Source organism: Platalea leucorodia, assembly GCF_965183815.1.
Source record: "Platalea leucorodia genome assembly, chromosome: 4".
Classification (NCBI taxonomy): Eukaryota; Metazoa; Chordata; class Aves; order Pelecaniformes; family Threskiornithidae; genus Platalea; species Platalea leucorodia.
In genome coordinates, this window is record NC_138826.1 from 108400129 (window position 1) to 108427106 (window position 26978).

A 26978-nucleotide genomic window follows, 5' to 3' on the forward strand; every position below is an offset into this window, starting at 1 on the left:
GCCTTTAAGAGACTTGCAAGAAAGCCACTTGCAGTCAGTGGTGAGGGACAGGTGCATGATATACAAAGCTGATCCATAAGAATGCAAGAGTCCACAGCTTTGAGGGCAAAAAATCTGAGGAGAATCATCACCTGGCTGTGAAGATATAGAGACGAAAATGAAAAAAAGAATATTACATTAATATAAAATTACTTTGGAGTTTGGAGGATATTTGTTGTAAGAAAGAGAACAGCACTGTCAGAAGGGCTAACTTCTATGAACATGAAGAGATTCAGAAAAGCAGGCAGTGCAAGTTAGTCTGGTTTCTTCTTATTGCTGTTTTTCTTTCTCTGCTCTGTTTTTTCAAACCACCTTTCCCAATAGAAATGAAGGTCTTCTCTGGAGGAGGGATGCTTCAATATCTTGTGAAAGCATCTGTGGAATCATCTGAGGGGGAGTGTTTTGAGAGGTATTTACAGCACTACAGAATTAGCTAGCAAAGCATCAATGTATTAATATATCTTCTGTTCACAAGCCTTCTTTGGATTATTCCTGCTACGTCTTAAACAATTTTGCAATTGCCCATTAAGGAAAGCAGTGGAAAATGTAATCTCTCTCCTTTTCCTTTTCCTTCTCTCAAATCACCAAGTACATTAAACTGCTTTTTGTCTTGACTATATACAGTGCAAACACAATATAAATCCCACAGCATTATACAAAATCCAGCCATAGAAGAGAACTAAATATTTCTATCTGATAGAATCACAGAATTGCTGAGGTTGGAAGGAACCTCTGGAGATCATCTTGTCCAACCCACTGCTCAAAGCAGGGTCAGCAAAAGCAGAGTGCTCAGGACCATATCTAGCTGGGTTTTGAATACCCCCCAAGGACAGAGACTCCACAACCTCTCTGGAAAACTTGCTCCAATATTTGATCACTCTTAGAGTAAAAAAAGTGTTTTTCATGTATTGAAGTGGAATTTCTTGTTCCAATTTCTTAGTTCTTGTCTTATTGTTGGATATCCCTGAGAAGAGTCCAGCTCCTTCTTTTTTATTCATCACCCATCAGGTATTTATATGCAAGAAAGATCCCTCCTGAGCCTTCTTGTCTCCAGGCTAAACAGATCCAGCTGTCTCAGCCTCTCCTCATACTACAGGTGTTTCAGTTTCTTGATAATAATCATTGAAGATTATTATCTTTGTGGCCCTTCATTGGACTCTATCCAGTATGTCCATGTCTGCCTTGTACTGGCAAGACCAGGACTGGGCACAGTACTCCAGATGTATTTCACAAGTCCTGAACACAGAGGAAGGATCACCTCCCTCAGCCTGCTGGCAACACTCCTCCTCATGCAGCCCAGGAGGCTGTTGGCCTCCTTTGCCACAAGGTTGGACAGTCAACTTGGTATCTACCAGGATCCCTAGGTCTTCTTCTGCAAAGCTGTTTTCTAGCTGCTGGGCCCTCAGCAGGTACTGGTGCCTGGGATTATACTTGACATTTGCTTTTGCTGAAGTTCATGAGGTTCCTCTCTGCCTGTTGAGGTCCCTCTGAATGGCAGCACAACTATCTGATCTAACCAACACTCTCAGTTTTGTATCTTCTGCAAACCTGGTGCGGGTGCAGTATATCCTGTCATCCATACCATTAATGAAGTGAAAAAGTATTGGTCCCAGTCTTGACCTCTGGGCCACACCATTAGCGACTGTGCTCCAGCTGAACTTTGTGCCACTGATGATAACTCTTTGATCCTGGCAGTTCAGCCAGCTTTCAATTCATTTCACTGTCCAATTAACTAGTATGTAATTCATCAGTTTGTCAATTAAGTGTTATGACATTGTGGAAAGCCTTGCTAAAGTCAAGTTATACAACATCTACACAACATCTACCACTCTCCCCTCATCCACCCTGCTATCCATTTCATCATAGAAGGTGATTATCAGGTTGATTAGGCATTATTTCTCCTTCATAAATCCATGCTGACGACTCCCAAGAGCCGCCTTCTCCTTCATATGCTTGGAAAAGGTTTCCAGGATTATTTGCTCCACTACCTTCCTGGGGATTGAAGTGAGGCTCAGCAGCTCACTAGAGGATCACCAGATCCCCCTTCTTGCCCTTCTTGAAAATGACAGTGTTCATTACTTTCCTCCGAGCCTCAAGCACCTCCTCCGCTTTCCATAACCTTTAAAAAATAATTGAGAGTGGACTTAAAATGCCAGCTCCCTCAGCATAAAATGCCAGCTCCCTCAGCATTCATGGGTGTATCCCATGAGGTCCCATAGACTTATGCCTGTTCAATTTGTTTAAATGTTGCTTAGCACTTGGCAGGGAGTCATGATTTATGACCATGTCATGACTCCACATGTTTTCATACTACCCTGTGCTTGCAGGGCTGCTTGTGACCAGCCACCATTTCCACTTTACCAAGAAGTATGGCAGAAAAGGAATGCATACACAAAAGCTGCTATTTTTGGCAATGTCATACCGCACATGTTTTCATATGCGTCTGTGATTGGCAAGTTTCCATTTTTTTAAATGGACACACCCATTTTGTCCCTCAGCAGCTTCTGATTGACTGCCTTTTTTCCTTCAGACCAGGAAGTGCTGATAGCTGAAAATATATAGAATTATATATATATACACAAATATATATATAAAAGAGTGCACAAACATGTATAAAGTTTTTACTAATTGCACATAGATATACTTTTGATATATATTTTTATATAACTCTGCATTTGTATATACAGATATTAAAGTTAATTATATGGATCCATAAAGGTGCAGGTATAAAATGTAGAAAATATTCTGTAGTAAGAGCTAACGGGATAAATAATTAAAACTTAAATGTAAATAGAAAGTAATTAAACAATGGAAAAAGGCTGGTTTGGGTCACTCCACGTTACAAGACTGCTGAGATCTTCAAAGCTGTTCCTCTTGGATCATGCTTTTCACTAAATTCAGTTCCTCAGTGAATTGTTCCCAACAATAATCCTTGAGGCCATGTGTGTTGACATTCCAGAAAGTGTACTTAATCTTTCATTTAGTTACTTTATGTACACCATATACCAGTATGCATGCTATGTCAGCCAAACTTCTGAGAGGCTGTAAGGAGGAATTCTCTTAGCTGAAAAATGTCACAGGGTCAGAAACAGATTCAGAAGTGAATGCCACCATGTAGCTAGGGGCTGTGTGTTGAACAGAGTCCAAGCTGACCCAGCTGCTACGCCCGATTTCAACTCTGATAAAAAGGGACAGACACATCCTCCTGCTGGAAGTTTATGTCATCACTGCTGATGGTGTAGGATGAAAAGCAGACTGTCTCTGATGAAACTGGCCTGGGAGACAAAAAACTGTCTGTGAATGATGATTAGTTTTATCCAAATCAAATATTCTCTTTAATCTTAAAAAAAAATAAATCTTAAAACTGTTCTTTACACTAAAAGAAACCCAACACCACCAACACCAGAAACAACCCCCCAAAACAAACCCAAAAAAACCCTTCAGAAGTAAAAATGAGTCTTCCGTACAGAAAGAAATTTCAACTAAATCTCTAATACAGTTAGAGAGAGCATCAACTGTCCAAAACACAATTCTCAAGGGAGCTGCAAGCATGCTACCAGTTTGACAGTGGTCATAATTTAAAAATTATTTATAAGTACATTCCTGCATATTAAAAAAAATACAGCAATATTTGTGGTTGCTAAAGTATTTCTTCACTGTATTTCAACAAAGGCTGACATTTAGAAAGCTCTTTTTGGTAAAGTTTACTCTATAACAAACCACATACTGTGATTTCAAACATGTTTTTGCATTAGATAGATAGATTTATCATTGCGGTTATTTAGTTGTTTTTCTGTAAATCAGACCCACAAAATATAACAAGATCTAAAGTGTACTCTTTACATTTATATGGTAGCAATAGTGTGCAAGAAGCCCATGCTATGTCAATAGGAGATAATACCCCTCCACGTTGCACAGAAGGATCAGTCCCCTGAAGTCTGAGCTATTAGGTTTATGTAGGACAAAAAATATGTTGTTGTGGAATATTAACAAGACAAAATGGCAACAGGACACTTGATTCCCCAAAGTGGGGAACTAAAGAGAAGCAGTAGGGAATGAGCTACAAGAGAAGCAGGAGACATGCCCTTTGCTTCCCATATAGCAAACACCAGGTCTCATACCCCAGGGCAATACATGAGTTGCAAAATACCCTTATTTGCTCTTTCATTTGTCCAGTGCTAGAACTTCTATCCATTTGTGGAGTCATGATGAAAATTTTGTCAAGTAGTTGGTGAACACAATTATGATATCACAAACAAAATTCAAATATATTAGTACAATACATTCCAAACATAGCAAATGAAATATATAACAATTGTTATTGTCAGACAAATTTGATTCTTAATTATAATACTTTGTACATGGCTCTGTTTATTTCATTTTATTTATTCATTTTATTTCATTTTCTTTATTTATTCCACCATAGTGGAATAAAGACATTTACATGTCTTAACATAAAGACATGTGATTATTCTCTTAGTTCACACTGAAAGAAAAAAGATATATGCTGAAGAAAAAGCTTATTCTTTTATTAGAAGTTCAAAATTGGTATAGTTCCAAAATTATTCTTCATGATAAATAACCTATGAATTTAAATATTTTAAAACTACATGCATCTGCAACATGATAAACAATTATCAAATAAGAAAAATAAATCTGTTGTCTCATGTCCTTTTCCTCAATGCCATCTTCCCAAAACCTCTGCCTAAAAATAAAAAAAAAATGCAGCATCAGTGAATCATCATTTCCTGACATAAGAAAAAAAAAATCACTTTTCAGGTAACGCCGATCTGTTTCTTCTTTTTTATTTAAAAACAAGAAAGCCATCAGCACAGTGACAGACATGTTAACACTTCTGAATAAAGAACCAGTTGCCCATAAGCTGCACATTGGTTTCAGTATATTTAGAAATGACTTCTCATAAAAGCATACTGCTGGGAAAATCTAAGCATGCTAAAAAAGAGGTACTCCCAGATAAGTTTTTCTTGCTCTGTAGGTGGTGAGATAAAGACAAATATTAATCTGTGGTAGAATATAACTGAATATTTTTCACTTTTCTTGCAGCAAGTTTTGACTTTGCAATCCATACTATGTTTGCTGTATTTTATTCAGTGATATATGTAGTTGAATGCAACAGCAATTGTAGATGGGATGAGATGGAGTCACCAAGATACTACTACACTATTGTTTCTATATGGTGTTACGGATACATGGGGCATGGGCCTGGAGACAATGGAGTAGAAATAAAATGTATGTCCAATAGTCTGCACTCCAAGGAATGAATGCAACTGTTAATACTGTTAATAGTGCAGGTCTGCTCTCTGCCAGGTCTGAAAGGGAAGCTATAGAGCTGTGTAGTCACAAATACTTGCACGTCAATGCAATGTGCATATTGTGTAAGCTAATGGAAGGATGAAGTGTCCTTCATCAATATATGCATCTGTGCTGTAACAGAAGTATGTCCATGTTAATAAATTGTTGTTTTTCATGTTTCTCTTTTTCTAAATATTGATAATTCAATCACAATGAAGCAAGCCAAATTGCAGAAGGGTGTAGAAATATATTACACACAGACTCTCACAAAAAGCTATTGAATCATTTGAAAAACATGAGACGAAGCCACTTTATTTCACCATGTTTTGGGGGAGGCTTGCTTTATCGATTGGTTGTATTGAAATTGTAAATTTATGAACAGTTTAAAACAAAAATAATATTATAAAATACTAAGGTAATTTCCTCAGTTTGGACAAGTTGGATTCATGTGTTTCATCCATTTAAAACTCAGTACTTTAATGGAAAATATTTATTTCCAGAATAACTTAAGAAAATATTTACAACAAAAGTAAACAAATTCCTAACTCAATAATTTTTATGTCTTTCTTACTACTTGTAGTAGTTCTTTTTCTCCCCCTCTCAGATACTAAAATTGCATGTCCTCTGCTGGACTGATTACTGGCCCAAATTCATCTGATTAATGAACAGGGGTGGATTATAAATCATCATCTCTTGGACTCATTACTGCTTGGCTGTTTCTCAAAGAATTACACATTAAATGGGTAATAGAAAGGCTGCTGTCATGAATAAAAGACCATAAGAAATAAGAAGACACAGGAAAGACAAGGTCTAAGGGAAACCTGCAGCTTAAGTTCTCTTCTAACCCTGCATACTTTTAAGGGACAATTCATGTATTCTCATGACTTGTTTAAGATATGCCAAGCGAATCACCCCCAGGAGTTGTTTATTTCTTTGACTGTAAAGGGAACCTCAGTCACTCGCATGATCAACCCTCAGGCATCTAAAGCATGGTCAGCTGAATTCCATCCATGAGAGAGTCTTCTGTGCTACTTGTGACACATAGACTCCTTTCACAAAAGAAACAGAATAAATGAGAACATACTTCTGTTCTAAGACAAATTTACACATTTCTTTAGCTTAAATAGAATAGACCACTGTACCTAGAGGTGAATGGAAATGCATTTTTCCCATCAGCTATGATCTGGAGATTTGCAGGAAAGTGATTGCTTAGAGTCATAGGAATTCTGTGACTGTGGTAAAAAACGATCAACATGAATCTTTCATTTCACATAGAGGATTCATACGTAGATATTACAAAGCACAACAGGGACTTTAATCCCAGGTTTTCCAAAACTAATGCAAAAAACTTGTGGAAGAAAAGGATAATTCAAGAACCAGTAGGATATGACACTAACTGCAATTTTACTAATAAATGACTGATGGGGGTTAACACTTTTGAATAAAGACGCATGACAGTGTCTAAGTTCTGCCAAGATTTTGATCATAAAAATTTCTTAAATCAAGATTACTGACTAATCTTTGCTGATGTGATGTCTTCGTCTTTATTCTAGATTTCCAGGATTTTTGGGATTATGTGTCCCAAGAGTTTGTTTTTCCTCCTGTTGTCTAGGCCCTGAGTCTGCCTGCTGTTATTCCTGCCACATCACACTTTTCTGACTGTTAACAGTTTCTGGCCCTTCATCTGATTTCTCCGAGCTTATGATGCTCTTTTGTAAGGAAAAAAACGTTTACGAATACTTGCTAGGAAGAATGAAGTCCACCTTAAAGTGGAGATCTGAAATGCTCTGAATAGTTCAGTCCTGTCTTTTACTCACACTAGCCCTGTTGAACCACTCACCTGTGTTGGACACTGTATGTTGAGATATGATTTTATTGTACATTCCACGCAGAAAAGTATGGCCTTTAAACTCTTTTCTTTATCCATTATTAACTGAAAACTGAGCTTCTGGGTTGCTGCTACAAAGTGGTTTTGAGGACAAGAAAGGACAAAGAATGACAACATTGTCTGCTAGCATCCTTGAAAGAAGTTATCACCCTGAAAGAAGAAATCCCTACTGTATAAAGCCTTTCTCCCTCCTCTACAATCAACACCCTAGCAATTAGTCAGACTCATATGAACCCAGAAATACAATTCTAACAACACATTTGCATAAACCACAACAGCTCATTACTTGTTCCAAGAGGTTTACATTTAAAAAGGGAGAATATGAATGTTGTATTTTTTGGAAAACCATTCAACAACATTCAAGACAGAGAAGTCTCTACTCACCTTAATGATTCTATGATTCTATGATTCTATGATTCCATGATTCTATCCCCACACTTGTTGGTCTCACTGTAATAATAATTTATAATTTGGCTGGAGGAGAAATATTAGCCAAACATACACCTACTTTTCTGTCATGAACATATAGGGAGTACTCTTCTTAACTGCCTTTACAGCCTCCATGACTGATATGCTTGATAGCCATGCACTTGGTAAACTGGATTTCTGAACAGCTGTAGGATGTCTTTTAAAGCTCTGACCCAAGGGGAGAAATTTATTTCTAAACTGCTGTAGTGAACAATAGTTATCAAATTAGCCAAAAGCCCCAAACAGGATAACAACAGAAGAAAAATAATTTACGAGTATTTGCTATTAAAATTTATTATGGCTCCCAAGATAGTTTGCAATAAGAAGATGCTCTCTTTTTGCAGGTCGATGAAAAAGCAACTAAAAATCCCACAAAACCTTAAGCTGATGAGAGCACACCTCTTTGAAAAATGTTATTTTTAAGGATTAGCAAATCAATATATACATCAATAACTCCTTACACCCATAATAATACAGATTTTGTGTTTATTTTTAACTGACAAAGTTAAGCATGAGAAGGTTTTTATTTTAATTCTGGTATATGGGTGATACACTAATATGGTTTATCTCTTGGTAGCAGTTTTAAATGAAAATATCAACACAAATGTGATTGTGATAGTCTAGACTCAAGCCTTATTTTTTAATGTTGTACAATGAATTCTTCATTCAGTATGTGGTTGCTTAGTAAAAGCTGAACTACAGTTAGCCTGAATTTAATAGCTAGGTGTTCATCTGGAGTGAATCATTGACTTTGATGACATTATTGGCATGAATTGATTCACTTTAGATTTATGGATAAGTAATTTAGATCTCAGTCTAACCTACAAAATGTATTCTGAAAAGCTTATTTACACACTCAGGAAGGGGAGGGTGGGACAGAGAAATTAATCTCACTTAACTGTAGGCATGCAACTGAAGCATATAAAGTACAAGCCTAATCTTTCTACATATTCTCTAGAATTGTAGAAGAGTAAACTCTGCATCAGCCTTAGGAAGCATCTGTTTTTCTTCAAAGATTATACACAAAGCCTAGAATGAAAAGTGTCATAATGTAAGTATCTTGGTTAGATGCTTAAATTTAAATGATACTTTTTATTCACATCATAGAAACTACTGGATGAGTGAATAATAAACTTTGATGCTGTCACTCAGTCTTACACCTGGGTGTTTATTGGATGATTATAAGTACAGGTACTCATCTCTGGACCTGTCACTTCATTCTCTAAATGTACTAACATTGTAGTTCAAGCTCTGAAATAACAGCTGTTCATTGTAGAAATCATTCCCTCTAAGTAATTCGAATTGAGCATTAAGGTAACTTTTTTTGATAATGTAAAAAGAGCTCCGACATTGGGAATAAACTCTAGCATGTACAAAAAAAAAAAAAAAAAAAAGGTATTACTAATGGAAGAGACTTGTTATGTCATTTAGACACTCTTTTCTCAGTTAAATAATGTTCTCAGTGGTTAGAACGGTATGTAGTTTTAAATATCCTGTGTATACATTGCAGCAATTAGTAATCCAAATATTGGAATGTTATTTGTATTTTGGTAAGATCTTCTCTGCTAATATCATATACCAGAAATCATTATCCTAAACAGAATTTAAAGAACTGAAGCCAGAAAATACAAGTCTTCTTTCTTTTCAACTGTTTTTGTCACTGAGGACCAGACATATGCTGTATTTCCTTTGAATGTCATTAAATTACATGCACATAGTCCTTGGAGTGACCTAGGGAATGCACTTTGTCTACATTCCATAGTCATGTAAAATTTTAATTACTTTGCCCCTCTTAATATATTTTTTATTACATTCATAGGGATCAAAGAGCATCCTCTGTTGGCTAATACAACACCTGATTCTGTTGTGCTACGAGCTTAATGTAGCTTTGTGAATAGGGTAACTGACAGTGTTATGAAAGGGTATGGGTTCAATTCCTGTAGAGGATTTGCTTTCATTAAAATTTCTTTTATTAACATCTACCTTCTTCTTACTGGGCTGTGACTAAATTAATTTTTAGTTTTAAATTATTTTTCTCATATTTCTAATTGGTGTAACCAGAAGCCTGGGAGCATGAAAACAATAAGGAAGACATTAGAATAACAAAAGAAATCTCTAGACAAACTTTTCTATTTTTATACAAAAAGATAGTCTTATTATTTTGAAAAAGAGACCTTTAAATTCTGACTTAAACGTCTAAAGGAAGAATATAATTTGATCTGCAGTTTATCTGCAGTTTGAGCTGAACAAGACTTGGGTCCTGTCTTATGATTAAGAATGGCAAATACAGCAGCTGTAAAGGAATAACTTTCTTGTTTTAAGACAGAGCATCCCTTGTACTGGATAAACAGAGATCAGCATTTTTCTGTGAGTTCAAGGTGAAATGTAGGAAAGGATTACCTTAAGCCATTATGAATTAGTTCTGGATGATAAAGGTCAGTCATCATTATCTGGTGGGTTTGATTATGATCACTCTTTTCTACATAGGCATAGCTATTACCTTATTACAATGCTTCTTCCAGGCCAAGAGTTAAAGACTCAAAGAGGACTTTCAGGTGTGTAAGCAGGAGCATTTACCTACTACCACAAATGTAAAACTGTCGTATCATCATCTCACACACAAGGTGCAGTTTAAATTGCTTCACCTCAAAAAAGATATTGTAGAATCAAAAAGATTCAGAAAAAGGACAAAAAAGGTGACAACACTTAATGGAATGACTTTAATTTACTTACTGAAAATATAGTCAAACTGCAGAACTCCTTATCCCAGGATGCCTTAGACACTAAAAAAAAATTATATAAACTCAGAGAGAAATTGAACACATTATTAGCAGACAAAGCCACAAATAATTACCAAACTCATAGGAACTTATAGGAACTATGCTGGATCAGAAAATCACAGACCTGGTGGACTTAGTAACACTGGCAGTGTTAGGTTAACAGTTGGACTTGATGATCTTAAAGGTCTTTTCCAACCTATGTCATTACATACATTGCTACAGTTGTGCTTCTTCCTAGGCATCTACTTTTAAATGTCATTGGAGACAAGCGGTGGTCTGTAACAGTACAGCTGTTCAATGTGCCTTAAACAGGCCTTAGATGCACCATTTTTCACAGACAGGCATGCTGGCTCATGTTCTAGTAGAAGATAGCCAGCTATCTACCAAATATGAAATACATCCAGACTTAATCATATGTGAAACACACAGCTTGCTCCACATTTGGCCACAATGTAGTTCTACAAGCATGTCCCTAACAATACTGTAGTCAGGGCCATCAGAACCTTGAAGACTATTTAATTCAGCAAGAGAGAAAATACTATTCTCCTTTCTTGTCCAGGCTCCTGTCTGTATCATCTAACACCTGTAACTCTTCTCCTAGGGATTCAGCTGTATGTGATTCAAGGTTTTTGATATTTTGATATAATTTTGTTATGGTCCAGCTGCAAAACCTTGACTGAAACTTCTATGAAAATTGCCAAGTTGTGAAAAAGGACTGTGAGAAAGTACATAGAATAGAGCTATGCAAGATGAGAGAGCTAAGATTGCTGATACAGGGGTAGTTAGCATTTCAAGGATAGAGGAGGAAAAACACTGACATGAAAATATATAAAATTCTAAGAAAAAAACAGTGAGTCAGAAGACAGCAGCTCAGCAGCACTGAGTATCAGCCCATTCAAAGGAGCAAGGAAGGATGATCTGTCTGACCTGATTGACAACTGACAAGCCTGCAAAGACCCTTCAACTACTTTACTGAAAGTGGTGAACATATTGATGGTTAGCTACGTAGCTCCTTTGTCCTAGGTATCTATCATCTGTGTTAGTCATAGATATCTGCCTTACACTTCCAACTTGTGTCTAGAGAAACTTTGTGGAACCTCTTCACATGAAGTGAAAGGTACCCAGAAAAAGTGACCCAGAGAGGGAGGGTTACAGTATCTTTTGAAAGCATTTCACACTCTGCAGGGAAACACATCTTGTTTGATCCTTCAGATGTTGACTTTCCTCATGTGCTCATGTGGTGGTGCATCTGCCCCCGCCTTCATTCATAGCTACTGATTTCTTAGTATAAAAAAGGAAAACAAACCAAATACTTCCATTAATTTTAAATTTCACTTATCTAGACCATTATAGGACTTGTTTCTTACATCTCAGTTGTAATCAGAAATTTTGCCTGATTTGTAATTCACATCATTAGTCCTCTTTCAATCCTGATAAATGCTGTGAGTTCAAAATCTGACTTGTTCCAATACATATAAATGTTAATTTTCACCCCATTGCCTATAATAGGATGCAAGTATTTTGCAATTGCAAATGTAGTTTAGAAAAGCGATGACCATTGAATTTAAGAATGATTTGAACCTTATCTCTGTTGTGAGTTCATAAGCTGTCTTTCTTTTGATGACAGAAACTGCTCTTATAAGTAAAATAGTGATCTTTATGCCTTTCCTTATTTGAAGGTATTTTTTTCTGTTTTGGATCTAGCAGCTGCTTTTGATCATCACATGCAGTATTACAGAATCCTTCTAGAAACATAGCAAATGGCTTATTTCAGAGAAGTCCCATTTCACGTTTAGATCAATATTCATTAGATTATGTTCTTTTTTCTATTTAGACATTGCAACTGGGAGATATTCTAAAAAGAAGCTGTTTATCCTGTCACATGTGTATTGTATTTTAAATATATCTCTGCAGTTTGGATGATACTTAGAGCAATATTTTACCATGAGATATTGACAAGTATACATATATTAACTTTTTCACTATATGCATAGATCTATACCAGCACAGTTATCAGAATGTCTTCGCTAATAGATGTTAACTAATTCTGAGGGTTGGAGAGTGGTTCTTACTGTATTATCTATTACCTCTTTTTTTTTTTTAATAGAAGTACATAAAGTAATTATATGAGCAGGTATTGGCTGCTCAACCATGTCATGTTCTATCCTTAGAGTTGGTTCAAACAGATTTCTGAAAGGTTAAATGAACTTTTGTATGTGTGTTTCAACCTCAATGAACTATGTGCCATGCCACAGAGTTAGACATATTAATACAATTATTGATTCTGTTTATCACTGATGGTTTTATAATGGATACTCAGAAAATCTCTTTGGCCTTTAACACAGCAATGCAAATCAACCCTTAATTCACTGTTACCAATCAGGATGGTATGCTGCACCATGTCCTTTTGCCAGTAGTAGATCACAGTTTTAAGTATCTAGTGATCCCAAGATTCCCTACTGATTACAAGAACACTTGAGGCTCACTAGTGAGTTTGGTATGAAGACAGTACTGATTTATATTAGACTCTCAAGCATTGCTTAGATTTCCAGATTCAGATGTGCAAGTAAAATTCTGCTTTTCTCAGCTTAATTTTCTTTCTACACGCAGCATTTCATTTTCCATATAGAATATGTAGAGTTTCAATTAACTACAATTGTAGCTTTAGCTTTTATCTCTCCAACAGTCTAAATGATTAAGGATTAAACCTTATTATATTTGATTGTCTTCTGCAATCTGTATCAGTTAAATAGGAAGCACTTTTTCCTTTCCTTGTTAAGGAAAGTAAAACAGTGGATTTGAAACCAGTAGACCTCAGTCAAGATTTAGTAAACTCCATCCTAGCACACACATCTAGAATGCAAGATACTGCTCTTCACTAGCAAGTCCATTGTAGAAACGCACTGACTTAAGAGAGGAAAACTAAGCTATGCAAAGAAGCCACTTCTGTTGATTATCATTTAATATTTTCCGTAGGACTTTTCATGTGATTCTCTAACTTTTATATTTAATATAAAAGTGTACTCCTCACATTTAAAATTCTCTGAGGTTTTATTCCTGATTTTTTTTAGATTTTTCATCCCTTCTTTTATTTCACTTCGGTTTTGTCAGAACTTTGGTTGCTTAGCCACCTTGTAAATGTGATTACATGTCTGAAGCTCTTTTAGCACAAGATACTTAAATATCTGAGTTGGTTACAAGGTTTTCCAAACTTTCTTTTTTTGGCAGTTTTATATTCTTTATAATCCTCTAGAACTTTCTTTAAAGAGTTTTCTGTATGATCTGGGTTAGACTGGATTTTCAGTCATTCATTTATTCACTCACATCTGGCTGCATCAGGTGTTTTGTTTTGGTTTGTTGTTTGGTTTGGGTTTGGGTTTTTTTACTTTTTTACAGTTAGTTTATGGGCAAGTACCACTAGAATGATCACTTTGTTTGTGTTCAGTTATTGCAATCTTGCCAGCATAGATTCTGAGACTATAATTCATTCCTCATGATTGCATTTAGATACTTTCAGTCTTCTTCAGTATTTGAAAAAAGAAAACCAAACCAAACCAAATCAAACCAAGCAACTAACCAACCAAAAAACCCTAATGTGCTATTTTTTGAACTGTTGCAACTCTTGTCTCATGCACTCTGCAGAGCTGTAGACCCTGATAAGTGTTTTACAGCAATCAGAATCAGAGAGATTTCTTTGGTTGTGAAAATTGGTTGTGATGTGTCTCCTCCCCACCCACTCAATTTTTCTAAACAATTTCCATTTTTATGACAATGTGATTATTAATAGTGTCAAACTACTATTACCTGTAACAGAAAAGTGTGCAGCATATTCACTAATTCACTTCCACGGTTTACTCATACATTCATAGTTACACAGTTGGAACAAAAAATGAGAGGCCAGCTACAACTCAGTACCCAGAAGTAGAGGATTGTACTGATACATCAGTGGCTTCCAGGCTGGTGTTCACAAGGTCCTTCAGAGGACCCTTTGTTTCTTCATGGTCATATATAAACTTGTCATCCTTTTCGATATATCAGACACCTCTGGACATGATCAGTGTTACACAATCCATTGCTGATGTTCATTTATGCTAGTGGTCTTGTGCAGATATGGCAGACTCTATCTGTCCTGATTTTATAAGTCCTCGAAGAGTCAACAAGTCTACTTATCCCCAGAGCTCATCAGTCCTTGGGAAACTTTCACATACCAGCTTCTCAGCAGGTGCATTTCCTCTTTGGCCTGTTGCTTTCTGGTAAGTAGTTCTCTACCCACACCTGCAGACACTCATAGAATCCATTCTATACACACAAAATTACACAGGAGCTTTGGAGCTTTTATGATGTTTGCACAGTATAGTTCTGAGAAAAAATAACAGGGAGACGTGAGCTCTTTTCTTCCTACTCCCTGATTTTTACAAAATTTCTGGCCTCTGCAGTGAAGCTGTGGTCCAGTGAATACCAATATTTTTTGCAGTATATCTCAGTGGTAAACAGTTTATCTATTCATACAAAAGCACTCAAGACTTAAGAAAATATCTTAGTCTGCCCTGTGAGGAAATGGAAACTTTTCAAGGTGCTATTTTTCTTTTCTATTATCACCTACTGAGGCCCAGAATAGTTCTGTAGCCAGGGCTCTCGCCTGGGGTATGGATGATCCAGTTGTGATTCTGTTCTACCTGATCCAGATCAGAGATTTCAGTGTTAATCTCTAGGATTCCAGGTATGTATCATTTGTCAGATTATTAACATCTGTCCTGCTAAAACAGTTGAATTTTCTCTAAATAAGTGTTTGATGAGTTAGAAAAAGTAATCAAGTAATTTGAACAATCAATTTGGAAGGATCATGTTAAAAACCTCACCAATGTCATAATGAGTGGGCTGCTGACAACATAAGTATCAGCATAAACCCATCCTTCTCCGAGTATGTCATACATCATATTTTTTCATATCATGCCTAGTTTATGAGCACAGAGATTATTATTAACACAGCTATGATTAAGAATATCAACATTACTATTAATAATATAGATATTATTCATAGTATTCTGAATTCCCTGAAAGAATCCTGAGATCATAGAATCATAGAATCATTTACATTGGAAAAGACCCTTAAGATCATTAAGTCCAACCATTAACCTAATGCTGCCAAATCCACCACTAAACCATGTCCTCGAGCACCACATCTACCCTTCTTTTAAATACCTCCAGGGATGGAGACTCAACCACTTCCCTCAGCAGCCTGTTCCAATGCCTGACTACCCTTTCGGTGAAGAAGTTTTTCCAAATATCCAACATAAACCTGCCCTGGAGCAACTTGAGGCCATTTCCTCTTGTCCTATCACTTGTTACTCGGGAGAAGAGACTGACCCCCACCTCGCTACAACCTCCTTTCAGGTAGTTGTAGAGAGCAATAAGGTCTCCCTTCAGCCTCCTCTTCTCCAGTCTAAACAACCTCAGTTCCCTCAGCTGCTCCTCATAAGACTTGTGCTCTAGACCCTTCACCAGCTTTGTTACCTGTAGGAATAAGTGAGATGATTGTGTTTTACTTTGACGAGATGCAGCTGTGCCCTTGAGGCTTGTTACGGGTTCGCAGGAATGCAGCTGTGACCTTGAGGCTTGTTACAAACAAGTTTGTGAAACTCAGAGGCAGAAAAATAAGGATGAGATTGGATACATCCCTGAAAGAGGAATTTGCATGTACCAGCTTGAAGAACCAATAAGTAACGCTGAAGAGACACGTGGACAAAAGACAGTAGCCAATGAAATGGGTTTTGCTTGCTCGTGAACGCTAGATCATATTATAAAAGGGATAGATTGTAAAAAATAAAGGGTCTTCGCTTGTCTTCACCTGAACTCATATGCGGAGTCCGTGTCTCATTCCCTTCAAATGGTGACCCCGACGTGATCCGGAGGAGGCAGCGCTGCAAGTAGCGTCTGGAGGGAACCCCAGCTGAACGAGTCAAGCTGACGGCAGGGCCGTGGCTTTAATCCCAGGACATCACCTTAAGAAACAGGTGAGCAGCTGGGCAGTAATCATAGGAGCCAACCTATCAGCTGAAGAAGCAGCTATAGTTAAACTTTTAATGCAGCTATTATGAAATGAGGAGTAAAGTATGACGCATATAAAATAAAATTATTACTGAAGTTCTTACAAAAGCAAGGGGCTCCCTTTACAGTCTCTGCAGTATTTGATATGAAAACTTGGGAACAGGAGGGCAGATGATTTGGGAGGCGGTGTCCAGAGGGGACACCACGGCCACCAAAGTCACGACCACTTGGCGATTAGTGACTGAGACCTTGTGCTAATGGCAAGCTGAAAAAAAAAAAAAAAAAAAAGAAAAAACAAGGAAAAAAAAGAAAAAAGAAAAAGAAAAAGAAAAAAAAAGGTACAAAATGCAGTCGCTCAAGCGGCACAGATAAGGAATGATGAACTGAGTGAAAGTAAGCCCCAAGATAAGGAAGCTTTTATAGACTTGGGGGAAAATGAAAAGAATGAGAACTTGGGTGAAACAAACAAGGGAACAGGACTCAGACCGCCTCCCCCAAGTTCCATTCCAATGAAATCCACTCCGTCCTGTCCCCCGTGTCCGATGCAGCCGCCCGCGCCGCAGGCTGTACCACAGCCTGAGCGAGCCTTCGACCCGCGGGATCGGTGGGAGCAGCTCCGTAGGGAAGCGTTGAAAGATGGAGAAACCGCGGGGTTCGCGTTTCCGGTGTGGGTACAAGATAATAGCAGCCACCCCCCCGCCGCGCCGCCGCTACCCTCCGTGCCGTTTTCTCCTTCACCTGCTCCTATAGCTTCAACACCTCTGCTAAACCTTTCGATCCCTGCAATCAGTACCCCTCCACTTCCCCGCCCGCCCGCCCCCGGCCCCTGCTGTGTCGGCATTCTTACCGCCTTTCTCTACCGCTCCTGATACTGATACTCCACAAACCCATAATCAATTGCCACCCGAGGAATGGGGGGTGTCAGCCCCTGCTACAAGGTGGCAAAAGATTAGACACCAAGCATTGCAAGCGGGAGATACAGCTTTTTGTTCAGTGATAGCGTGTCCTGTCATACGCAGCAACCCAAATGTCCCCGATGAGCATGAACTTTTTGGCTATAATGTTTTAAAAGACCTACGACAAACAGTTGCCGTGCATGGACTGGGTTCTCCTTTTACACAATCCCTGCTACGGGCAATATTTACAAATGAAATAGTACCATTTGATATATGCACGCTTACTAATCTTATATTGACCCCAACGCAAAAGGTGATCTTTGAAAGCACCTGGTGTACCGCCTGCCAAAACGCTACAATTATCAATATGCAGCGAAAACAAGGCGACCCTTTACAAGGGGCAGGACTCCCACAGCTTATGGGGAATCCGCCGTTAAATCATCCAACATTACAGGCACAATTACAACCAGAGATATTAGCACAAGGCAGAGACCTTGCTTTACAGGCATTACTAAAAGTGCCGGATGCCGGAAGAGCGACAAAATCATTTACATTAATAAAGCAAGGGAGAGGAGAGGGATATATCTCATTCTTAGATCGTCTTAAAGAGGTTTGGAAAAACAAGTCAAAAATGCAGAAGCAAGAGAGGTCCTACTCTTAAAATTAGCCGTTGAAAATGCGAATATGGACTGTAAAAAAAGTGCTTTTGCCTCTAAAAAATCCCTCCTTCATGGATATGATAGAAGCTACCCAAAAGGTGGAGTCAATGTCCCATAATATGGAAACATTAGCTACAGCTTTTGCCACCACAATGAAAGTACAGAAATAATTTTTCTTCTGTGGTAAAACTGGACATTTTAAAAGAGATTGCCCACAACTAAGAAAAAGAGATACGACGAGCTCTAAACAGATATGGACTTGATATAGCCCCTGAAAAAGTGCAAAAAACTGAGCCTTGGAAATATCTGGGCTGGAAAATCTTGCAACAAACAACCGAACCTGCAAAAACAAAAAGGGGGAATGCCAGGAGCCACTCCAGCAGACAGACTAAGCAAAGCCGTGTTATGTGTTAAACTACCTGAATATGTCTGAAAATAATATTCCTGTTATTATCTCTCATTTTCTGTCTCTTCAATCAAAAGATTTAATAGCCACCCTCACAAAGGGCTTGATTGGAGTTGGCGGTCTTTCTCAAACCTTTCAAAGTACCCACCTGCTCAATATCAATACCCAAGAAGGGTCTACATTTACTGTATGGCCATATGTGACAAATTTGCCCATGAGCCTGTTGGGGCAAGACGTAATGTCCCACTGCAGCTTCACCTTAAATTGCCCTGAAAATTTTCAGTAGCGGCCATTGATGAGCAACCAACAATGAAACTTATTTGGAAAAAAGAAACACCCATTTGGATAGATCAATGGCCGCTCCCCAAAGAAAAGGTCGCTGCCCTTCAAGAACTGACTTCAAGTCAAAGAAGAACTTCAACAACGACATATCACTCCTACAACTAGCCCCTGGAATTCTCCTGTATTTCTTATAAAAAAGAAGAGTGGAAAATGGCGACTGCCACATGACTTGAGACAAATAAACAAAGCTATGGAAGAAATGGGAGCGCTCCCACCCGGCTTGCCCTCGCCAACAACGATACTCGAAAATTGGGACATAATCATAGTAGACTTAAAAGACTGCTTCTTTACTATCCCCCTACACCCTACGGATGCACCGCATTTTGCGTTTTCGGTACCAAAAATTAACTGAGGTGAGCCAATGGATAGATACCACTGGACTGTCCTGCCTCAAGGAAAGAAGTATTCTCCAAAGATCTGTCAAACATTGTGGCTAAAGCCATACATCCTGTACGACTAAAATTCTGGGAAATGTATATCTATCACTATATGGATGACATTTTACTAGCAGGCCCCACGAACACCATGGTGCGTGAAGCACTACCTGTTTTAAAATATGCATTGCAAAGCAAAGGATTGCAAATCGCACCAGAAAAAAATCAAATGGAAACACCATGGAAATATCTTGGGTGGAAAATCTTACACCAAAGTATCCAACCTCAAAATGTAATCATTTCAGCAGACATAAAAACCTTGAATGATGTACAAAAACTACTGGGAAACATAAATTGGATTAGAGTGCAGTGTGGTATTGATAACTACACATTAACACCCTTATTTGAGCTACTTAAAGGAGATACCGATATTAACACCCCACGCCAATGGACGACCTAAGCAAAAAACACACTGAGAATCATAAATGAAAAACTCTCACTGCAACAATGTCACTGACGACTTGAAAATTTACCCATACAATTATATATCTGCAACCAAAACCAACAGCCTCTAGCAATCATCGGACAATCGGAGAACAAAGGAATAGACCCTCTCATAATGTTGGAATGGGTGTTTTTGCCACATCAACCTGCGAAAACCCTGGCTACTTGTATTGAAATGTTCGCCGCCTTGATAAAAAAGGGCAGAGAATGGATTGTAGAAATGGCTGGAGAAGAGCCTCATCTCATTGTCCTTCCTGGCATAAAGGACTACTTAGATTGGTATTTACAAAATAGTCTAGAACTTCAAATGGCCTTGGCAGGGTTTAGTGGAAAAATTGATACTCATCACCGCCCCCATAAAATGTTCACCTTTTACAATAATGTGAAAACTGAAAAGGCGCCACTATACCAGTGGCAACCGGTTAAGTGTCAAACGGTGTTCACCAATGGCTCAGGGAAAACAGGAAAAGCAGTCATCACATGGAAAAAAGAAGGTCAATGGCAACACAAAATAGAAAAAATTGAGGGTTCACCTCAGTTAGTCGAGTTGCACGCCATTACCATGGCTTTTAGAGAATGGCCTCTAACTCCACTAAATATTGTATCAGACTCACTATATGCTGTAGGAGTTGTGCAACGCATTGAAAGGGCACAACTAAAACATATACTGAAAAAAGCCTTGTTTTTGAAGTTTAAGGAGCTATTATTCTTAATAAAACAATGAAAACATCCCTATTGTGTAATCCACATTAGAAGCCATACAAACTTACCCGGGTTCTTTACAGAAGGAAATGCATGAGCTGATTACCTAATGAACATTGCATTACATACCCCAGTACCAAACACACTTTCTCAAGCTCAATTATCGTATCAATTCTTCCACCAATCTGCCAAAGCTCTTGTGAAACAATTTGCAATCTCTATGGGGGATGCAAAACTCGTTGTGCAAACATGTCCAGACTGCCAACAACAACCATCCCACCCATTGTTTGCGACAAACCCTACGGGACTCTCTTCCCTTCAGCTCTGGCAAACTGACGTGACTCATGTACCCGACTTTGGTTGGCAGAGATATGTTCACGTTTCCATAGATACCTACTCCCATGCAATCTGGGCCACTGCAATGACAGGTGAAACTAGCCGGCACATACAAAGCCATTTCCGAGCTGACTTTGCAGCGCTTGGTATTCCAAAAGAAATAAAAACAGATAACGGCCCTGCATATGTCAGTCATGCGACACAAAAATTTTTCCACACATGGGGTATCACTCATAAGATAGGGATACCCCATTCCCCCACAGGGCAAGCTATTATAGAACATGCAAACAGAACCTTAAAAACTCTATTACAAAAACAAAAAGAGGGGGAAGCTCAGGAATCTCCCCAAAACAGATTAGGAAAAGCTATATATGTACTAAACCATTTATCGCTGCCTTTGCAACATGAAGCTGTCACACCCATAGTCAAACATCTTAAAGCTATGGAGTCGGGAATGGCACATATATCACAGGAGAAGGCGATGGTAATGATGAAAAAATTTAAATACTGGGTGTTGGGAAGGGCCATATCAGCTACTAACTTGGGGTCGAGGGTATGCTTGTGTCTCAACAGATGTAGGACCTAAGTGGGTACTCGCAAGGTGCATAAGACTGGCTCTTGCATCAGATAACAAGAACGAACAGCAGAAGACACTGAACTCTGAGAAGACTGATGGGGAATGACTTATTAGATAAATCCAAATTAATCCATAAAGCAATCAAAGATTTGAAGTTAGCAAATTACAAGTCAGTGATGGATTTGATTGGCTGAATCACTTACAAGTTGTGGAATTGGCGGGTGGATAATGTCTCTAATCAAAATGGGTTTTTTCTTGTTACTAATATTTTGCACTATAATAATGATAGTTTCTTGACTAGTGTCTTGGGTATAGAAAATGCTATAGAAAATGCTATAGAATATGATTAAACAAGCTTTTGTGATACAAAAACAAAAAGGGGGATTTGTAGGAATAAGTGAGATTGTGTTTTACTTTGACGAGATGCAGCTGTGCCATTGAGGCTTGTTACGGGTTCGCAGGAATGCAGCTGTGACCTTGAGGCTTGTTACAAACAAGTTTGTGAACTCAGAGGCAGAAAAATAAGGATGAGATTGGATACATCCCTGAAAGAGGAATTTGCATGTACCAGCTTGAAGAACCAATAAGTAACGCTGAAGAGACACGTGGACAAAAGACAGTAGCCAATGAAATGGGTTTTGCTTGCTCGTGAACGCTAGATCATATTATAAAAGGGATAGATTGTAAAAAATAAAGGGTCTTCGCTTGTCTTCACCTGAACTCATATGCGGAGTCCGTGTCTCATTCCCTTCAGTCACCCTTCTTTGGACACGCTCTAGCACCTCAACGTCCTTCTTGTAGTGAAGGGCCCAAAACTGAACACAATATTCAAGGTGCGGCCTCACCAGTGCCGAGTACAAGTGGACAATCACTTCCCTAGTCCTTCTGCCCACACTGTTTCTGATGCAACCTAGGATGCTATTGGCCTTCATGGCCACCTGGGCATGCTGCCAGCTCATATTCAGCCGGCTGTTGACCAGCACCTGTAGGTCCTTCTCTGCTGGGCAGCTCTCCAGCCACTCTTCCCCAAGCCTGTAGCGTTGCATGGGGTTGTTGTGACCCAAGTGCAGGACCCGACACTTAGCCTTGTTGAACCTCATACAGCTGGCCCCAGCCCAATGATCCAGCCTGTCCAGGTCCCTCTGCAGGGCCTTCCTACCCTCCAGCAAATCGACACTTCCACACAACTTGGTGTCATCTGCAAACTTACTGAGGGTGCACTCGATCCCCTCATCCAGATCGTCAATGAAGATATTGAACAGGACTGGTCCCAACACTGAGCCCTGGGGAACACCACTCGTGACCGGCTGCCAACTGGATTTGACTCCATTAACCACCCCTCTCTGGGCTTGGCCATCCAGCCAGTTTTTAACCCAGCACAGACTGCACTTATCCAAGCCATGAGCAGGCAGTTTCTCCAGGAGAATGCTGTTGGAAATGGTGTCAAAGGCCTTACTAAAGTCCAAGTAGACAACATCCACAGTCTTCCCCTCATCCACTAAGTGGGTCACCTTATAGAAGGAGACCAGGTTAGTGAAGCAGGACCTCCCTTTCATAAACCCATGCTGGCTGAGCCTGATCCCCTGATTGTCCCACATATGACGTGTAATGGCACTCAAGTTGATCTGCTCCATGACCTTCCCTGGCACCGAGGTCAGGCTGACAGACCTGTAGTTCCCCGGATACTCCTTCCGGCCCTTCCTGTAGAGGGGCGTCACATTTGCTAACTTCCAGTCATCTGGGACCTCTCTGTTTGTCCAGGACTGCTGATAAATGATGGAGAGTGGCTTGGCAAGCTCCTCTGCCAGCTCCCTCAGTATCCTCGGGTGGATCCCGTCTGGGCCCATGCACTTGTGAGCATTCAGGTGGAAGAGCAGGTCAGTGACTGTCACCTCTTCGACAACTGCGACTTCATTCTGCATCCTATCTCCATCTCCCAGCTCAGGGGCCTGAAAACCCTGAGGATGACCAGTCTGACTAATAAAGACTGAGGCAAAGAAGGCATTAACTACCTCAGCCTTCCTCTCATCCTTCGTGGCAATGTTTCCCTCTGCATCCAACAAAGGATGGAGACTCTCCCTGGCCCTCCTTTTGTTGCTGATATATTTGTAAAATCATTTTTTGTTATCTTTAATGGCGGTGGCCAGTTTAAGTTCTAGCTGGGCCTTCGCCTTTCTAATTTTCTCTGTGCAAATAGGTTGCAAAGTTAATTGTGTCTATTTTGGAGCTATGGAAATAAAAAGAACGATCAAGAAGGTTTAGAAGGCAGGAAAATAAGATTGTAGAGGTACTGATAATGGACTTTTGATGAAGGCTTGGGTTTCATGAGTGATTTACAACACAAAGTAAAAGCATGGTGAGCTGAGAAATGAAGATGAGGTATGGGTCAACCTTACATATGTATTCAGCAAAGATTCTGAGGTTACACAAAATACCAAAATGATACAGCACTGAGATTTACATTAGATGATTATGGTATGTAAGATTGAGGAATACCTGAAAAGTAATTCTACCTGTTGATGTAGCTGTAACCACAGAATAATATCTAACTGAGCTAACGACATTTGAGGTGTTTTCACTACATAAATATTTTATGTATTTAAAGATAACTTTTAATTTTAAGTCAAACATTACAACAGCAGAAGCTGAGAAAACTCCATTTTAAGGATATAATAGTACAGTTCTCTATGGTTTTCAGGGGAAATGGCCTATCATATCTGAAAAGTCAATAAAAGTTGCACTTCTTTTTGCGTACTGGAATATGATTATTTCCACAATGTTGCAATGCCTGGCCACAATGCTGATTGACTCTCCCCAGAAAGAATGCTTAATGATAAATTCATAATCTGAAAGAAATAATCACTAAGAGTGAAATTGTAGAAAGTATGATTTGAAATAAAACATTGTCTCTTATAAAAAATAATATTTTACATTAAAATTGCATGCTGGACATTTCAGTACAGCGTATTCCTCTCAGATTTTTCATTTTCAGTGATTAGAATTACTATCAGCTGTCATTCACAGCAAACAGTGAAATGCTGTACAGATACTTGAGCATTTAGGAATTGCTGGAGAGTCAGCTCAGTGATCTCATGGGAGGAGTAACCTACCAAAAGGAAAAGATGAAAATGAACACTCAAAATGTGATACTGCTAAATAGCAAACCACATCTTGTTGCAGCTGCAGAATAGCATTTTGGACACAGTCCACTTATCTCCCCTTGCAAATAACTGAGAGAATGCAGATGCTGTCCAACATGTTTTCTACTGAGACCATTTGTGTATCAGGCCACGCAGTAAAAAAATTAAGCAAATAACTATTAAAGGAACTGTGCCAGGTTTACCTCTGATGTAACACTACACATTTCAGTTTGGCTATGCTAAAAGTTGTTTTGATTTGTTTTATATATACTTTTAATTTGTATTGTTGTCCCTGTTGTTCATACTATTCAATATGGTAAAAAGGAGCTACAAATAATTCTAGCAAGACATCTAATTGATGTTTAGTCACAGAAAACTTTTTAGACAGATTATAGAAAGCCTTTGATCTGAAACTTTCTAGTTACGCTCTACCTCAGAAAAAAAGAAAGCAAGCTCTTGTCCTTTTTCATCACTTCACTACCTGACAAATACAAAACAAAAATGGACAAAACATCTGCTGGTGTCAGCCCAATCAGCAGAAATAGATTAATGTAATGTAAAACATTCCCTTTCAGCTATATGTATCAGAGCTATTATATTTTATCAGAGCAATTATTGCCATGCAGAATCATAGAATCATAGAATATCTCAAGTTGGAAGGGACCCATAAGGATCATTGAGTCCAACTTTCTCCTCCTTGCAGGACTACCTAAAACTAAACCATATGACTAAGAGCATCATCCAGACACTCCTTGAACTCTGGCAGGCTTGGTGCTGTGACCACTTCCCAGGGGAGCCTGTTCCAGTGACTGACCACCCTCTCAGGGAAGAACCTTTTCCTAATGTCCTTCCCCTGAAGCAGCTTCATTCCATTTTCTCGTGTACTATCACTGGTCACCAGACAGAGGAGATCAGCACCTCCCCCTCCGCAGCCCACCTTGAGGAAGTTGTAGACTGCCATGAGGTCACCCCTCAGCCTTTTCTTCTCCAGGCTGAACAGACCAAGTGACCTCACCTGCTCCTCGTAAGTCTATTGTATTCTATTCTATTCTAATTTAGTATCATCAGTAAACTTACTTAATGTACATTTGATTCCTGCTTCCAGATAATTTAGAAAAACATTAAAGAGCACTGGCCCCAAAATTGAGCCCTGGGGAACCCCACTGGTGACTGGCTGCCAGCCTGATATAACCCCATTTACTATAATTCTTTGAGCTCGACCTGTCAGCCGATTGCTCACCCAACGTATTATGGACTTGTCTAGCTGTATACTGGACGTTTTGTCCAGGATACTGTGAGAGACAGTATCAAAAGCTTTGCTAAAATCCAAAAAACCCACATCTACTGGATTTCCTTGATCAACTAGATGGGTGACCTTGTCATAAAAGGAAATTAAGTTGGTTAAGCAGGACTTTCTCTGAACTTGTGTTGGCTATGACCAATGACTGCATTGTCTCTCAAGTGTTTTTCAGTAACTCCCAGAATAACCATCTCCATAATTTTACCAGGCACTAAACGTGCATGCAGGAGATGCATGGTATCTGCCTGTCCTGGTTTCAGCTGGGATAGAGTTAATTTTCTTCTTAGTAGCTGGTAGAGTGCTGTGTTTTGGATTTAGGATGAGAATAATGTTGATAACGCACTGATGTTTTGGTTCTTGCTGAGTAGAGTTTACACTAGTCAAGGACTTTTTAGCTTCTTGTGCTCTGCCAGGTGCATAAGAAGCTGGGAGGGAGCATAGCTAGGACAGCTGACCCAGACTGGCCAAAGGGCTATTCCATACCATATGACATCATGCTCAGTATATAAGCTGGGGGAAGAAGAAGGAAGGGGGGGACGTTCGGAGTGATGGCGTTTGTCTTCCCAAGTAACCGTTACGCGTGATGGAGCCCTGCTTTCCTGGGGATGGCTGAACACCTGCCTGCCGATGGGAAGTAGTGAATGAATTCCTTGCTTTGCTTTGCTTGTGCGTGCGGCTTTTGCTTTACCTATTAAACTGTCTTGATCTCAACCCATGAGTTTTCTCACTTTTACTCTTCCGATTCTCTCCCCCATCCCACCGGGGGGGAGTGAGCGAGCGGCTGTGTGGTGCTTAGTTGCTGGCTGGGGTTAAACCACGACACTGCCTTTGCTTTTCTGCTCTGCTCTTCAAGGCTAAAATAGGCACCTGACAGCTCACTCATGCTTTCTCTCTCTGTCTCTCCTCCTCTCTCTCCCCACAAACACGTAATGTGCACAGATGTGCAAGCACATATATACATACATACATACATTTTTTCTGTTTCAACTAATGGAGGAGAGGAAATGACTATGATTTCAAGACACAAAGCCCCGTGGTTTGAAGGAGTCATGTGATCTTGTTCATGCAGGTGGATCAAACTATTATTCTCCCAACTACACTTACCAGGTGAATGATCTTAAAAAAAGAGTTGTTTCACAGCTCTGCATCTCTCTGCCCCTATGCACTTCATTTTTATCTCAATGACTTGGACAGCAGCTTGACACT